The 15,051-nt window shown below is 47.8% G+C and overlaps 1 protein-coding gene across 1 annotated transcript in view; it reads left to right on the plus strand.

The window, feature by feature from the left end:
* The first annotated feature begins 462 nt into the window (after nt 1-462).
* Nucleotides 463-15,051, plus strand: part of AGPAT4 (1-acylglycerol-3-phosphate O-acyltransferase 4) — a 132,343-nt gene continuing 117,754 nt past the window's right edge. Inside the window, exon 1 of the mRNA XM_003933782.4 lies at nt 463-829. The gene's annotated coding sequence lies outside the window, so the exon portion shown is untranslated. The remainder of the gene's footprint in view (nt 830-15,051) is intronic.

The following is a 15,051-nucleotide window of genomic DNA, read 5'->3' on the forward strand; positions in this document are numbered from 1 at the left end:
GTAAATGCCACGTGCATGCGAGTGTGTGTGTGCATGCCTGTGCACGCCTGTGCAGTGGAAATCAACCTTGGTGCCCGGGTTTGAAAGCAGAAAATACATCAATCGACCTCCGAGCTGCTTTCATCCCAGTTCTTAACATCTCAGCCTCTGGAGTGCTGAGGCTTATTTTGTTTCAGGTGCTTTTGGGCTCTTCTGAGTGGAACGCAATCTCCTTCCAGCACAGCGGACCGAGGAGAGGTGAGGGGAGATTTTGGAGGGTGAGCATTTTACCAAACAAATGGATCCTATGCTTGCTGAACTGAAAACAAGCCAGTTGAGGACAATTTCCAGGTTGCAACACAGACGGAGCCGGAGTCTGGGCAGAGGTTGGAGGAGCCCTTAGGGCGCAGGGATGCAACAGGATCAGGAAGAAAGGGGACAGAAAGCAAGGCCACTTCTAGGGGGCCTTGTTTATTTTATCCTTGGCAGCTTCCCGAGCCAGATTGCCAAAGGGATTTCAAACGTGAAGCCAATTGAAGCACTTCCTTACACTAATTGGGAGGGGAAGGGAGTGACTCACATTACACCGGCTCGCTCTTCCCTCTCGGCAACCGCTAACTTGTAGCTTTAAAAGGAAGTGACATGGGTGGGGAGAGACGTCAGCTGAGGACCACTTTTTTTTTTTTTTTTTTTTTCCTGAAGGGTCCACCCCATGGGTGGAGTCTCGCTTTTTCTTTCCAGTGTTGGCTGACTTACAGCTCTTATAAACTAGTGGCAATTTCTGAACCCAGCCGGCTCCGTCTCAGCTTCTGGTTTCTAAGTTCATGTGCCGCGGGCTGCCAGGAAGGAGGTATGTGCTCCCGGTGCTTTTCGCAGGCACCTTTCCCTCTGGGTGTGGCTGACTTTGCATTCCTCCTATCCTATTTTTCTCTCCTGGGCTGGATTTCCTTAGGACCTCTGGCAGGGGTGGGCTCCGGGGGAGGGAGAGTGCATTGCGGGCAGGGGAAAGGTGCGGGGGGCGCCTGGAGGGAGGCGGCGAGAGGCTCTGCTGGTACAAAAGGACCCTCGCTTTGTGCTGGGCCGGGTGAGAGTCTCTTTCTGGGCTGTGATTTCAAGCTGCTGTTCCTGGCTCAGTTTACCCACCCACCCAGCCCCCTCCCGGGGCCAAAGCATTTTCTCTGCCATAGACGAAGCTGGGCGCGAGGGGGGCGGGGGGGATGGGTGGGGGGAATGTTCCTATTACACAGTGCTCTCTTTTGTGTCATGCAACATGTTCTTCCGTCGCTGACGTTTCTATGGCAACCACAAAAATACTACACAATATGCAGCTCTGATATACCTTGATTTATTTGTATTTCGTGTCCAGTTTGCAGCTTTCTGCGCGGCTCCTTGCTTTGGTTTGCTAACATCCAGCATGGCTTGTGGCTACCCCTCCTCACTTGCATTTTGGTTTTTCCCTATCGCAGGAGGGCTGGGGAGGGGAGTTGTCAAGGAAACAGGCATTGGTAATTACCTCTTTATTTACCTAATTTTCGGCCTATGAATTTCTCCATCATATCGAGGAATTAAAAAAGGAATGCTCTGATGTTTATGTAGGTCTTCAGTGTCTGGTCTTTTTTTAGAAAAGCTACACACTTCTCAAGATATGCTATTGATCCTGTGGTCAAGCTAAGGGGGAATTAATTCCTTACAGGAGGTGAGATCATTGAAATAAAGTTTTAGCATTGGAGAATTCGCACTGATAAATGCGTTAGTGCCTGCCCAGGTTTGCTTTACAAGCCCAAATATTTAAAAGACGGGTCTTTGCTCTAGTCTGCGCTTGCTTAGCCCCGAATCTAAGTTCAATAAGTATGAGTAACAAAGGGTCACTGCCGGGCAGGATTCTCCTTTTCTCGTCGTTTCACCCATTGTTCTTAGATGGATTAGCCACGCTATTCACTCTCTTCAAGGTGAGGGCCGTTTTTCTCTTTCAAAACTGTGGAAGGATTAACCCATCTGTGATTAGTCAGCCACTCTTAGTTGGAAAAAAGGTATCTTGAGAGAAGGGAGAATGTGTGCCTGTGTGTGTGCTTAGGGAAATTGGAGGTGGGCAGGGAGAACAGGCACATCTTAAGTTCTACGTGAAAACTACAGCTTCCGAATGTTCTCTATGGGGAGAAAAACTGATTTCCAGAAAAAAAATATGAAACGAGAAAATTGTTATCTACTTAGTAATAAGTAAAGCTAATTATAATTAGAATCAAATAACACCTCTCCTAGAAAGACATAGTCCCAATGGGCCTATTAACAGGTACTGGCTAAACTGATGCTTTTATTCAGTACGTCTAAGGAAATGTTTGATAAGGGATACCATTTTTCTGATGGGCATCCCAAATAATTAGCCTTTATAACATAGGTAAGTAGTAATCCCATTCTTGATTCTTAAAATTATCTATAATTCAGGATAAAGGTGTGTGAAGGTCACTTAACCCTCATCATCCCTTCCAGCTTTAAAGCCAAAATCGTTGCAGCTGGAGCAACCCTGCCGTGTGGAAGCATGAAGCATGCCAGGTGGTTTCAATGAGGTTGTGTTTGCTGTGATCCTTATCTAAATGTGCTGTCATCTGTGTCTTATAAAACCTGCTGTAGTGCAAGAGCTCTTAAGTAGTTCAGGCAGAAAAGTTACCTGAAAATGGGGCAAAACAGCATGGCACAAAACAAACTAGAGCTACATGGAGTTAAAGAAGAGAACTGTCTAAAGGCGTGAAACACAGAAAAGTATTACTAAAAAGAATAAGACACTCATTTTGAAAAGCACATGTTAGTACACAGAGAAATGGTTGAATTGTGGGTGTTTGATGTCTGCAAAGAATTCTGGAAAGCAGCCAGGTTAAATGACTGTTTTTCCTGCCTGAAAATGGTCCTCAAGGACAGACTTGCCACATGACCTCCCGAAGCAGATTGACAGCATGTAAGTCAAAGTTTGTGATGTCAGTTCTCTTGAGTTTCCAGACTCAGAAATTTCACAGCAAAAAGCCTAATGGAATAGAATTCAAAGGAAAAAGAGCAGGACTTCCTCGGATTCATAGCCAAAACGAAACAACCACAACCCAAACCCAATAAATAAAAGACTTTCTGATATTCAGATCCTGAGTAGAGGTTAAAATAGCAGCTTGGGCCTGGGGAAGGTGAGCGGAGCTGTGAGTATAAAGTAAGTGTAGGGTCCCATGAAAGAGGCTGACTGAGGCAACTCGGAGGGGATGAGTCGGTCATCACTGTATTGGAATTTCACTGTCTGCAAGGCTCTGAACTCGGTGCTGTAAGTGGGTGAAGAAGGCAGCAGTTGTAGTCTGTGCTCTCAAGTTTAAAATCCACCGAACAGGTGGCGGAAAGAAGTGATGTGCACACGGCTGGAAGGAAGAGGTAACAGCCAGTCAAGGAGATGCAGTTAGTGTGAAAATACTAGCGGGAGAGTTTTGATCCTCCTGCTGAAGTTTTACAGGAGAAGCGGCAGACAGTTCATAGGAAGAAGGAGAGGGTGTCCTAGATAGCAAAGATGGGTGATAAGAAATGAATCATGGTTCAGGGTTCTTTTTTTTTTTTAATTTTTTTATTTTTATGGAGTCTGGCTCTGTCACCCAGGCTGGAGTGCAATGGTGCAGTCTCAGCGATTGCAACCTCTGCTTCCCAGGTTCAATCGATTCTCCTGCCTCAGCCTCCTGAGCAGCTGGGATTACAGGTGCCCGCCACCATGCCTTGCTAATTTTTGTTATTGTTAGTAGAGACCCGGGTTTCGCCATGTTGGCCAGGCCAATCTTGAACTCCTGACCTCAGGCGATCCACCCTCCTTGGCCTCTTAAAGTGCTGGGATTACAGGCGTGAGCCATTGCACCTGGCTGGTTCAGGGTTCTTAACTCCAGGCAGGGAGAAGTCAGTCTTTAGTGTAGAAATAGAGCAGGTATACTCTGTGCTGGTTGAAAGCTTAAGTAGATGTACATTTGGGGACAGAAGTTTTTCTTAATCAGAAAAAGGCTGTTAGAAGAAAGACTGAACAGAAGCTAGAATCCTTCCTAATCCAATTCTTTTTTAGCTTCAGCTTAACAACAAAAGGCCAGACTTTAAACAGGTAGGAAACTGGGCAAGAGGGAATGGGGAACTCGCCCAGAATGTTATCCTTATAATTCCTGCCATTGTCATTGTTTTACATTATGGGATGGTCAAATGAGGGTTTGGTAAATGTCACACATTTTTTGCAGTCTTCTTTGTTCTGGAAAGATCTGTTGGTTATGGGACAGAGCTGCATTCACGTTTCTTTTTGAGATGAAGTCATGCTTTGTTGCTCAGGCTGGGAGTACAGTGGTGCAATCTCAGCTCACTACAACCTCCACTTCCCGGGTTCAAGTGATTCTCCTGCCTCAGCCTTCCGAGTAGCCAGGATCACAGACAGTGGCATCACACCCAGCTAATTTTTTTTTCTTTTTCTTTTTTTGGTATATTTAGTAGGAATGGGGATGCACCGTGTTGGCCAGGCTAGTCTCGAACTCCTGACCTCAGGTGATCCATCTGCCTCGGCCTCCCAAAATGCTGGGACTACAGGCATGAGCCACCATTCCTGGTATGCATTCACATTTCTGATGGGTGTTTGACATCTAAATCTTTGGAGAAACATCTTTCATTACTCATATATTAAAATGTAATAGTCATAATAACCATCTAACATTTCCTAGAGCTTGGGCAACTCAAATTCATTATTCTTTGTGTAAGACGGAATCCGTTTGGAAAGGAAGCGCTGGAACTCTGAAATCTGGCTTCAAGCATGGGTTTGGGAAGGTCTGCAGTCACTGCCAGGCTGCAGCAAAGAGGAAGCTTCAAGCATGACTCTTTGTTTCAACAGATGCGGATTATGTGTCTAATATGTGTCAGGTCCCACAGATGCAACTGTGAGCAAAACAAGATACAGTTCACATAGTTGTAGTTTTCAAATGTCTGAAGGGCTTCCAAGGGAAATCCCGTGACTGGCTGATTTCCATTTTCTTCTAGTGACTGAATAAGAGGAAATATCTTAAAAGGAGTATAATTTTTTTTTTTTTAGCATTATCATGGGACAATCCATCTAACCTGTCTGCTTTTCCATGGCACACTCTTGCTCCACTAAAATTTCCCATTGGTTTATTTTTTGTCTTTATCTTGTTCCTCCAATCTAGTTTGTCCTACTTCTTCCTGTGATCCTAAGTTTACTTTTTAGTCACCATGCCTTCATCCATTCACACATACACGATACAACCATCTGTCCTCTGTTCATCCACCCATCCATCCCTTCATTTATTCCACAAAAATGTTGACTCTCATGTCTCAGGCACTATATATTATGGAAATAGCAATAAATGGGAAGCCAGTTTTTCCCTAAAGAAGCTTAGGAACTATCAGGAAGACAATGTGGAAACAGCTCCTTAAACCCCGGGGTATTACTTTTGTATTTTTATTTTTTGAGGCAGGGGCTTGATTTGTCACCCAGGCTGGAGTGCCAGGATGCCATCACGGCTCACTGCAACCTCCAACTGCTAAGCTGGAGCAGTCCTCCAGCCTCAGCTCCGCCTTAGCAGCTGGGACTACAGGTGTGAGCCACCGTTCCTGGCCTGAGGGTATTACTTCTAACAGAAGCATTTATTAGCTAATGAAACAGGATACTTCTTTCATTGAACAATTTTACAGATTGTTCACACACATCATAAACTCTGCTGGGCAGGGAGGGAGCAAGTGGTTAGCTGTTGACTCTTCTCCATTTTATATATATTTTTTGTATCTTCCATACTGGGTGAGCATAAGGATTGTAAACATTTGTTAATTAACTAAATGGGAAGAGTGCAACTTCTAACTCTGGAGACACAGGAAGAGAAGTCTTGTGTATTCTCTTTCTGGAAGAACAAGCTGAGGGAGAGAATCTCTCCAGGTTCCCTTTCATAGTGAATTACTCATAGATTTCCAGGCGACAATAGCTCCCCCTAGATCTACTCAAAGTATAGCATTTTAAAAAAGAAAAACTACCTGCATCCAATTACATACCCGTTAGTTTACTGAATATCCTCATGTGCTTTGGAGCTGATTTCCTGTGATACACTGTAAACCTGTGTCTTGTTCTGATAAAAAACAAATGGGTTTCAACCCCCTACAGCTTTCAGTCTTTTTAATTTTTTCCTTTTCTTTTTTTAAACAGAGTCTTGCTCTGTCACCAGGCTGGAGTGCAGTGACGTGATCTCGACTCACTGCAACTTCTGCCTCCCGGGTTCAAGTGATTTTCCTGCCTCAGCCTCCTGAATAGCTGGGACTACAGGTGCGCACCACCATGCCTAGCTAATTTTTGTATTTTTAGTAGAGACGGGGGTTTCACCATATTGGCCAGGCTGGTCTCGAACTCCTGACCTTGTGATCCACCTGCCTCGGCCTCCCAAAGTGCTGGGGTTACAGGCGAGAGCCTCTGCACCCGGCCAGCTTTCAGTCTTACATAGTAACAACAGTGCATCCAGACACTAGCGGAGGCTCTAGATATCCGGCACAAAGAATGTTGGGACCTCATTGCAGCACTTTGTTTCTGTTTTCTGATGTTATGAAGCTCTTCTTAGTAGAACTGTTTTCCCCCACTTAAGTTCCACCGTCAGCCTGGAAATTATATGGGCAACATGACAAAGTTTCTCTGGGAAGCCACGCTCCTCTGCTTGGCTGATCTTGGGAGAAAAAGTTTTAACAAGTTCTTTTTCTTGGTTATTTTAAACTCAGATGCTGTCAGCCTGAAGGTGTTCCCGATAACTCTGGTTGGCACAGGCATCTCCACTCTGCTTAGGTTAAACATCGTAACTACTTCATAGTCATTTCTGTGTAGGCTCCTCCAAGATGAGAGGTGCATTTTGAATTTTATGGTAGTTTGAAGCCAGACACTAAGATTCCTTTAGGGAGAGGGGAACAACACACACCAGGATCTGTTGGAGAGTTGGGGTGAGGGGAGGGAACTTCGAGGATGGGTCAGCAGGTGCAGCAAAGCACCATGGCACACGTGTACCTAGGTAATAGACCTGCATGCTCTGCACGTACATCCCATGTTTTGTTTTTTGTTTTATTTTAGAAGAAAAAGCAATTCCTGTAGGAGATGATACCTCAGTCTAGGATATGCCAGGTAACCTGCAGAGGCCGTAAGAGACACTGAGGTGACTGGCTGGCCTCCAGGACATGTGGGAATGATGACAAGCTGCCTCAACTGAGGGCTTCCTATGTGCCCGTACATAGACTTTACGTTTATTAACTCGTTTTATCCTCATAACAAAGCTAGCCTGTGAAGACTCCCATCACATTCCATTTTACAGAGAGAGAGAGTAAAAGTGAGGGAGATTGAGCCACTCAGCTAGATCCTGAGAAGGAGCAGAGCTGAGATGTGAACCCAGATCGTCTGTGCTCTGCTTTCCCTGCAGCTTCGCACCTTGTGTTCCGCAGTCCGGCTCCCATGCCCCGTGCAGAGCCTGGCACTTAACAGATGTGTGGTAAATTTAGTTTTTAGTTTTGTTTAAAATGTTCAGTCAGACCAGTGTTTTTTTTTTTAAGAGGACGCTCACATTTTGTTGCTCAAGCTGGCCTTGAATTCCTGGGCTCAAGCGATCCTCCTGCTTCAGCTTCCCGAGTAGCTGGGACTACAGGTGTGTACCACCATGCCCAGCTATTATTTTTCTTTTTTCTTTTTTTGAGACGGAGTTTTGTTCTTGTGCCCAGGCTGGAGTGCAATGGCACAGTCTTGGCTCACCACAACCTCCGCCTCCCGGGTTCCAGCAATTGTCCTGCCTCAGCCTTCTGAGTAGCTAGGACTACAGGGGTGCACCACCATGCCTGGCTAATTTTTTTTTTCCTGTATTTTTAGTAGAGATGGGGTTTTACCATGTTGGCTAGGCAGATCCCGAACTCCTAACCTCAAGCAGTCTGCCTGCCTCAGCCTCCCAGGGTGCTGGGGTTATAGGTGTGAGCCACTGCACCTGGCCCCCAGCTAGTATTTTTCAAATAGTGAACAAATCTCTATCGCGTAGACCTTCCCCTTGCATGCCTTTCATCCTAGTTTTTAAGAGTGGCAAATTTACTGCAAGAAAGAGCAGTATTTTAGAACTTGGAGAAAGACTAACAGCAGTGCTTTATAAGACAAGTGATTATAGTTTTCAGGGAGTGTTGTTTTGACTGTGGTTTAGCCAGAGACAAATGGTGGGGGAAGGGAAAAGTTCTTGTGATTAAAACCATCCTAGTGACAGTGCAGTACCTACATTAAATTAAAGATGAACCCTTCTCAAAACCAATGTTTAACCAAGGATTGAACTTGACTGAGCAGCTGCTCTCACGGATGCCGGTGGTGGCTGCTCTGAGAATTCCCAAGGCAGTGGGTGATGGGTGTCAGAGGCTTCTGTTCTTCACTGGACTTTCCCCAAACCCGTTACTGAGCTTAAAGGCAGATTATCATCTGCAAAGACCCTGCCAGCGCTTACGTTAGATGAACTCTGAAATGAGAATGGGAGACGCGAATTGATCCTGGAGTGAAATTTGGTCTGTTGCCCATCTCCATGGCTCCCTGGGAGCTGTCAGTCCTCTGTGGGCACAGGTTAACCCTGGCGGATGAAATTTTAGGGAACTATCTGTCCATCGCAAGCACGTCTTCTTCCCAGGATACTGCAACCATCAGCAGACAATCAATAGAGTCATCTTGGACTGCGTCCTGCCTCCCGGGAATATCAGGCTCATTTCTTTCCTTGTCTCTTTTCTGCTGGGGGAAGGGCAGGATGCAAGGCGGATGGTGAGCAGATTCCTCAGCCTCATGTGTGGGTAGCCTGCAAAGGAGCCATTTCTATGCCTGTGAGTCCTTTTCTAGCATCTGCCTCCAGCCTCTGCTTTCCTGACGCTCCACCGCCACCCCATTCATGCTTCATAAAACAGTCACTCTTTCTAGATGCATCATGACATTCCGTGACAATGATCACAGTGCTCTCTTCGTAACTACACTGGGTGGTCACTGATGGCATGGAGGTGCCATTGCGACATTTGTAGCATAGAGCAGAGTACCCAGCACTGAATGTGTGTTGTGACCCAGAGGAGAGATGGGCACAAGTCGTCAGATTGTCGGGATTGCTGCATCGCTGGCCTCTGGCCAGGGCCTCAAGGGTGACATTCCTTGAGGGCGAGGAGTTTCTCAGCCTTGATGTGGCAGAGGCCGAGCTGTGCGGAACGGGATGCTCAGCTACCTGGCCTCTACCTGTTACATGCCAGGAGTAGTCACCCCATGCCTAGTGGTGACAGCCAAAAATCCACTGGAGGGACAAACTTGCCTACAGCTGAGAGCCACTACTTGAGGGGGACTTCCCAGCTCTGTCAGAGACACTCAAGAATCTGGTTGGTCTGATGAAAGCAAACCCATTTCTGAGGATGAATGGGTTCTCAACCAAAGACGCAATTCATTAACTTGAATGAAGAAATACTTTACATGGAAACTGAGAGATAATAGTAAACCAAGTTAGAAGTGACATGTGGCCATAAAGTATTCAAATGTTTAGTGCCTTCTGCCCCGATAAGTCTGCATGGGAGTTGGGGGCAGCCAGACAGCCCAGTGGGGTGAGAACTGGGAGAGGCTCGATGGTCCGACGGGGCCCCTTCCACACCCGTATCTGTACAGACAGGCCCTCCTCATCCTGCTCCCCACCCCCCAGCCTAGAGAGCCTCCTTTCCCAAACTTCCCTGGAGTGAGGGACATATCTCAAGAGAATTCTGCTGCTCCCACCTGGGGATTTCCTTCCTGTTTCCTTGACTTTCACAGAGAGCGATATGCCACCGCCATCCAGTAGTGGCTACTAGTCCAGCACCCAGTTCTCACTGGTGTGAATTTGCCTCCTGGCACCCGTCCCCACAGTTGCTGGGGTTTCAGGCCTTTCTTTTCCTTCCCATCCCTGGTGCTTCTCACTTGCTGGAGAGGCCACCTTGACCTCTGTCCCAGGACCAGCACCCTGCCCCGCCTCAGATGAGGCCTTGGCTCTCCAGCCCTGGGGGACTCTAGGGATCTGTAACTAGCCCTGGGGGACCCTAAGAGTTCCATAACTGCTGTGTCCCTCCCTTTTATCTTCCCATCTCCCTTCTCCCTTTCAGGATCTCAAAGGTCAACAGAAGTGGGGCCAGTCTGTTATTCTAACTCTCCACCCAATTCCAGAATCCCCTTACAATGTTTTTTATTTTCTTTCTTTCTTTCTTTTTTTCTTTTGAGACAGAGTCTCACTCTGTCACCAGGCTGGAGTGCAATGGCACAATCTCGGCTTACTGCAACCTCTGCCTCCTGGGTTCAAGTGATTCTCCTGCCTCAGTCTCCTGAATAGCTGGGACTACAGGCGTGTACCGCCACGACCAGCTGATTTTTGTATTTTTAGTAGAGATGAGGTTTCACCATGTTGGCCAGGATGGTCTTGATCTCTTGACCTCATAATCCATCTGCCTTGGCCTCCCAAAGTACTGGGATTACAGGCGTGAGCCACTGCGCCCAGCCTCCCTTACAGTGTTTCTTACGGAACCCATGTATTCAGTCCACGAAAATACAAAGAGGAAGCTGACCCCGCCAGTGCCTTTGAGGAGCGTGCAACCCGGAGGGTGAGAAGGAAACCTCAGTGAGGGTCCCCACGCAGTGGATAAGACGAGCAGGACAGGAACGGTGCGGGCACACCAGGGGGAATGCCTCACCACCCCTGCCCAGTCTGGGCTTTCTGAGATACTTGCTAGAGAACAGCCCCCGAGTTAGGTCTGGAAGTGGGGAGTATTGGTCCCAGTGTGCATGCTCACCAGGGAGGGAGTGCCAGAGACCAGAGGAGTGGGCCGGTGGGTGAGGCGGGACAGGTGGGAGGCCAAAGCGTTCCTGGACCACGGAATAAGGTGGGTTGGCGCAGCAGGAGGCAGAGAGAGGCTGAGGGTCCTGCAGCTCTGGGAGGGGAGGCGCAGGTCTGAAAGCCAGCAGACTTTGGTAACTTGTATGGAGGACGTCTTTGACACCCTGAGGTAGTAAATACAGGGGAGAAAAAGCTCATTTTCCAATGATATTCTTCCCAAATGGTCGCTTACCATATTACACCTTAGAAGGTAATCATCTGTGTACTTTATAGCAACACATGTTACGCAGCACTTAGGGGCTGCCTGCTTTACATAGCATCTCTCATTTCAGCCTGACCCCAGCCCTATGGTTTGCAAATTATTTTCTCTAATCTAATTTGAAATGGAGGCACAGAGCTGGGAATACCTGAGCACACTGTGATTTTACTCTCCAAATATTGGAACAGAATCACTTTGACTTGCATTTTATATCTTGCCTTTCCTGAAATTTTCCTGAATTTTCTTTTAGGGTGAAAAGACTTCCCATTGTTTCAAAATGTGCAGAAATTTCCTATCTCAGCCCCCACAAATCATGTGGAAATCTAGAAGTTACTTAAGACCAAATGATGTCGTGAAAATGTGGTGTCACTGAAATCTTCATTTGGCCTCCATCTCTAGAGGAATGATTTTAGAGAACTATCTAAAGGGTTAAAGTTTAGGGTTAAAGTTTGAGAGGAGGTGGGGAGAGAGAACCAGAAAGATATTTAAAATATGCCTGTTTTTTTTGTTGTTGTTGTTTTGTTTTGTTTTTTGAGATAGAGTTTCGCTCTGTCGCCCAGGCTGGAGTGCAGTGGCACAATCTTGGCTCACTGCAACATCTGCCTCCTGAGGTTCAAGCGATTCTCCTGCCTCAGCCTCCCAAGTAGCTGGGATTACAGGTGCCGGCCACCATGCCTGGCTGATTTTTTGTATTTTTAGTAGAGACAGGGTTTTGCCATGTTGGGTAGGCTGGTCTTGAACTTCTGACCTCAGGCAATCCACCCTCCTTGGCCTCCCAAAGTTCTGGGATGACAGACGTGATCCACTATGCCCGGCCAATACGCCTAATTCTTTGAATTATTTATATTTATTCCAATTTTTGCCACATTACGACTTGCCTCCTGCTTTCCATTCCTTCTGCCTTCCCCAATTGCTGAACTGTTGTTTGTCTTTTTCATTTTTTGTTTTTGTTTCTTCGAGATGGAGTCTCGCTCCATTGCCCAGGTCGGAGTGCAGTCGTGGGATCTTGGTTCACTGCAACCTCCACCTCCCAGGTTCAAGTGATTTTCCTGCCTCAACCTCCCCAGCCTCAATCCCCAGTAGCTGGGATTACAGGTGCCTGCCACCATGCCTGGCTAATTTTTTGTATTTTTAGTAGAGACAGGGTTTCCCCATGTTGGCCAGGCTGGGATTACAGGCATGAGCCACCGTGCCCACCCTGTTGTTTGTCTTTTTAAAGAGATCCTGGTCTTCAGCAGCTCCTTTACAGCTTTCCTTACCAGGGAAAATGCACCTTCCTTAAGCAGGCGCTTGCAAGGTCGCAACCTGGCTGTGCCCTGTGACTGCCAGCCTGCCTCCACCTGCCATTTCCTAAACATGTTCAGTCTATCCAGGCAGGGGGAGGATTTACAGCCTCCAATGGGGATCTTTCCACGCATGAAACCCTGGAGACGGGGCCTGCCTCCTTTGGACCCTCCCTGTGAGCCACTGGACTGGGGCCCTGGGGCGCTGTGCGTAGCAGCGCAGCATTGAGGGAGCAGGGCTGGGACGCATCTGGGCTTGGCCCCCAGCACAGCTCCCTCCATACCATCTGTGGGACCTTGAACTCACCGAGACCGGGGCTCCTCTTGGTGTGAGTTGGCCTGGCACATCCTGTGTCCCTGTGAGTGCGGCCCTGTTCCCTGACTCGGCCATCGAAGAGTCCAGGGTGGATGCAAAGGTCTTAGCCGAGACGCGTCTGCGGGGGCCACTTTACGGTGAACAAGGGGTGTCCAGAGCATGGGGGGACTCGGCCATCTCAGGCAGCTGTGTTGCCGAAACAGCCAAGGGAAAAGTTTTAAAAATTAAAAGAAGCATGAATATGCCATGATGTAATACACAACGTTTATGTGAACTTTTCAGACGAAGCGGAAGACTTCCGCAGTAGACTGTCTGGGCACCTCGGGGGCGCAGCTCCGGACTCGCACAGGCTCCCCGCTGAAGGGAAACCTTCTGTGGGAACTTTTGAGAAGGAAACAGAGCTGAGTGCTCTCTAAGGGACTCTTTCTGGGAAGGACGGCAGTTTCAGGTTCCTACTTGGTCCTTGCCACGCCCCTGCCCCACCACCCATCCCCCTATGGTGGCTGGGAATCTTGGTGGTGGGATGGGGTGGGGAAGGGCAGGCAGGTGTGAGTAACACCTCCCCCCGCCACCCCCGCCCCAGAATATGCCTGCCTTTGCTGTTTTTCCTTCTCTGTTTCTTCTGATAGTCTGATGGGTGGAGGGTGGCTGGGGTCTGTCTTTTCTGCCTCTGGTCACCCGCCTTGGGGGGCCTTCCCTCGCTTTCTCTGAAATAGCCTGGCTGCTCCGCTCCTTCTGGCCTCTCTTCCTCTGACATTCCCTGGAGAGAAGGACTGGCTGCCTCAGCTTTCACGGCTTGCTGGCATCTTTCATCAGCACTGTTGATGACGTTATCCTCCTTTTCCTAGAGGTTTCTTTCACTGGAGCTATCTTTTGAAGTTGAAACAAAAGAGGCATGTGAAAATTGCCAGTTCAAATCCTAAGAAGCTACCCAAAGGGTAGCCCTTACTATGAGGGTCTCACTCCCCCTTGGAACTGAAGAATAATCGGACCTAAACCTTCTGAGTGAAGGAAGAAGCGGGGCTGGAGCTTGCAGTCGGTCAGAAGAGGAGAGCCCGGCCCCTAACAGCCCCAGTAAGCCCATGATGATGATGTTGTTTTCCTGAGACAGAGTCTCGCTCTGACATCCAGGCTGGAATGCAGTGGTGTGATCTCAGCTCACTGCAATCTCCGCCTCCTGGGTTCAAGTGATTCTCTTGTCTCCGCCTCCTGAATAGCTGGGATTACAGGCAAGTGCCACCATGGCCAGCTGAGTTTTGTATTTTTAGTAGAGATGGGGGTTTCACCATATTGGCCAGGCTGGTCCCCAACTCCTGACCTCACGATCTGCCTGCCTCGTATCCACCCGTCTCAGCCTCCCAAAGTGCTGGTGGGATTACAGGTGTGAGCCACTGTGCTCGGCCAATCCCTTGTTTTTACAGTAAGATGTTGGAGGAGGAACTCTGGGCTGGGGCCTCTGTCCATGGACAATTGAAGCAAATTTTATTTGCTATGAGAGAATAATGAGGAGGGATGGTGGCCTCTTTGATTTGTGTGTGAGTGTGTGTGTGTGTGTGTGTGTGTCTTTTAAAACCATGGTATTAAGTATGGCCATGAAGTGTCACTTGACCAAACATTTCACAGTAATCATTAAAAATGGAAATAGTGCTGTAAATTATTAAGGTGCTGAGATCTGCACATAGGCAGTGTGACCATCCATGTGAAATTCATAATGGAATATTCATGCGATGCAGGGGAGGGGATTGGCATGATGAGACGGGGCCGTCGAAAGTGGGGAAAGGTGACTGGGGGAGCTTATTATCTAATTCAGGTGAAACTAGCGAGTCTGCTGAAATACATCACCCACTTTAGAGATGTCACCCATACTGAGGTGGGGACAGACTCAGCCATGTGGAACACAGCCCCACATCTGAAGTATGAAGTGAAAAAAAAATGATCATCAACATGTCTACGTGTCTTATTAGGCTTTTTGCTTGTTCATTTGCTGCGTTTTTATGAGACAGGTTCTCACTTTGTTGCCAGGCTGGGGTGCAGTGGTGCGATCATGGCTCACTGTAGCCTCTACCTCCTGGCCAAAGTGATTCTCGCACCTACGCCTCCCGAGCAGCTGTAAGCACAGGCATGCGACACCATGCCTAGCTAAGTTTTTAATTGTTTTAGAGACGGTATCTCACTGTGTTGCCCAGGTTGGGCTCAAGTGATCTTCCTGCCTTGGCCTTCTGAAGTGCTGGGATTGTAGGTGTGAGCTACTGTGCCTGGCCATTTCATGAAGCTTAATCTGAGTTTACCCTCAATCTGCTTACACAACATGTGTGATGCTCAAGTTACAAGCTTAACAAGCTTGGTTGTCTGGCT

Source organism: Saimiri boliviensis, chromosome 4 (assembly GCF_048565385.1).
Source record: "Saimiri boliviensis isolate mSaiBol1 chromosome 4, mSaiBol1.pri, whole genome shotgun sequence".
NCBI lineage: Eukaryota > Metazoa > Chordata > Mammalia > Primates > Cebidae > Saimiri > Saimiri boliviensis.